This window comes from Akebia trifoliata, chromosome 3 (assembly GCF_017979445.1).
Source record: "Akebia trifoliata isolate Shusen 1 chromosome 3, ASM1797944v1, whole genome shotgun sequence".
Lineage (NCBI taxonomy): Eukaryota > Viridiplantae > Streptophyta > Magnoliopsida > Ranunculales > Lardizabalaceae > Akebia > Akebia trifoliata.
The window spans coordinates 10,247,705-10,250,682 of NC_141377.1; positions in this window are offsets into that span (position 1 = coordinate 10,247,705).

The window sequence follows — 2,978 nt, forward strand, 5'->3', positions numbered from 1 at the left end:
TTTATTTTATTTTTCTATAGAAAACATCTATACGGACATGAACACAAATCAAACTTAAAATTTGATCGTAACCATACCTATAAATAAATGACTACTCCACCTTTGTCGCACACCAAACACACACTACTAAGCTTCCTACAGTTCTTTTTCACTCTCTCAAGTTCAAAGTCAACTTTCTCTACCCTTCCATTTGTGTTTTGAGATATCCAAGGACCACAATTCCATCACAATATGGTTAAATTCACTCTCACCATATTCTATCACAATACAGGATAGGTTGTGGAAGAAATTTATAGCCAAATTCTATCCAATGACCAATACTTAAAAGATTAAGGATGCTATCTGGAATTTCAGAGGACAACTCAATGAAGAATTCTTCCAAAGTAATTCCATGACTTATTAGTTAAATGTCTACATCATAAGATAGATAAAGTCCAATTGGTCCATTTCTTTTACAAGAGATTGCCCTCAACACAACATACGTAGATTGAATCTATGCATAGGGCAAATTTAATCTAATCGAGCATATGATTTTCTAGTAGAGTTAGTCGGGAATACTCAGAATTGGAGTAGTAAAAATCAAGAGAGAAGAAATAGGGTCTAGGAAATCTGAGATTTATGAGATAAATGCAGATCTTGACTTGAAAAATGTCATGGCTAACTTAGCAAATGGGGTCAACCGTTTGACTAGGACAATATAGTATCAGCAAACCCTTATTAAAACCCAAGTCCAATCTTGCAAGTTGCAAGTGAAATTGGGGGGATGTGTTTCATCTATGACAACTTCGAATACTTAGCTGAGAATTGTCAAACTCTTCCTATGATCAGGATTGGGCAAGCCAATGCACTCAATTCCTATAATTCCTTTAAGAAACCTACTCCTAAATCGTTTAGCCAAACTTATCATCCTGGTAATAGGTTCTGTAGACACACCAATTTGAACGGGTCTCACTCGAAAAGGGTCCACAGAATTTTTTTTTGTCCAAAATTACTAAGGGGCCTAAGGGCCAAAACTTTCGAAATTAAATATTTTCATTCAAATTAAAGCCCTAAGACTTTCAATAGTCCTATGAAACCACAATAAAGTCTATATACTTTTTAAACTCAATCATCCTCTCAACTCATCATCATTCTAGCCCTATCTTAAAAATCAAATCCTAAGTCCATTTCTAAGCCTATCTAGAATCCACCACTTCTAAACTACTTCTAAGCCCCAAACCATTTTCAACCTTATCCTAAATCAATTTCTGACCTAAGCCTTAAACAATTTCAAATCCTTACCCCAATCTACAAAAGCCTACCCAATCCCAATACCTTACCTATATCCAAATCCATGTCTAATACTACCTTAAAACTCAATCAAGATCCATTAACCCAGATCAAGGTCCACAAGCCTTCAAAAAGCTCATGCTCACAAAAGTAGACACATGTCACCACCACAGTCAACCTCCCAACTCCTTTCCAACCAACCTCATCATTACCCTCAAAAGCTACACAACCCACACCACATGTCATTAGGATTGAATGAAATCTTAAATGGATCGAATGGGATGAAGGTTGTAAAATGAAGATTTCAAATCGTATCGAAAATGGATTGTATGGTGAAGATTTTGGATCAATAGTGTAGTGATACTTATCCAGTACCGAACCGATCAGTTGTCAATCCTAGGTTAGGATATGTACATGGTCGTGAGCTGATCCTAAGCCCACATCATCTCTAGCTAGCCAAAGGATCTGTGTGTAACCAGAGTGGAAGAATAAGGAGTTTAAAAGATAGGCTGGGGGTGGAAAGGAGGAGCTTGGAGTCACTAGAAAAGGGTAATAGTTTTTTGGCTTCATGAATAAAGTCTTAGATACCCTTATGACATTCTCAGATGTAGGTTACTTTCTAGTCTCAAATTGTCACCCTCCTCCAGCATTTCAAAGTGTCAGGGAAAATTCCTAACCCTCTTTATTAAGACAGGGTCAGATCTATGATAATGATGATGATGATAGTAATGAAAATGACCTAAAGATAATGATGGTAATGAAAATGGCATTTAAGTCATTTTTTCAATAGTATATAAGAAAAGACCAAGGTCAAGGGGCAAATCATTAGATTGAAAACATACGGAGTACCTCACATATTCACCAAAACATGAAGGGGGTATGCTTAAATTTTAAACATGTTAGTCTCCCTTACATGTTATGTAAAGGACTCCATGCCAATGGTGCCTTTTTCTAGGTTTTATGGAGACCCATACAATAAATGAAACAATAGGAATCTAGGAGGAACAAAGCTGAAACAACAGGAATCTAGGAGGAACAAAGCTTGGCTGTCCCTACTTCATGCAAGGGAGTAGTTGAACTCATGGACCCCAACTAGGATCTATAGTTGGACTAATAGCTTCGAAATCCAATCTTGTTAAGAATTTGGCTTGATAAGGTATTGAAGAATCAGTCATAGAGTAGTCGTGTCCAATCTAATAATATTTAAAAAATAAAAATTATATCATATTATCTTTAAATTTGCAATGTTTATCCATATTTTGGGTCTAGTTGACATATTGTAGTGCAACTTGAATGTGGTGGGCTCAAGTCCAGCTTGCACACCAATATTTTATATCTATTATTTACCAAATCATATTTGATTTGATCCTATTGTTATTTGATCCGACAATGATTTGGTCAAATAAGGACCCAATCACAAAACTATCCAATAAGTTCTCCGACTGTGTCATAATACATGAGCCGATTCTTATTGGAATAGTTTCATTTCTACCCCTAATTTGAATATCATCCATTGACGGGTCTCAAATAGTTTACAAAACTCAAATAGATGCATATATTAGATTGATTTAAGACTTTTTCTTTCGAGTTCAATAAGGATTGAACTATCGAAGTTGAGATCAGCAGTAGATGATTTGAATCCAGGTATTGGTGTTTTAAATCATGATGTTTGATTATCTTATTGAGGATGATATATTATCATTTTCATT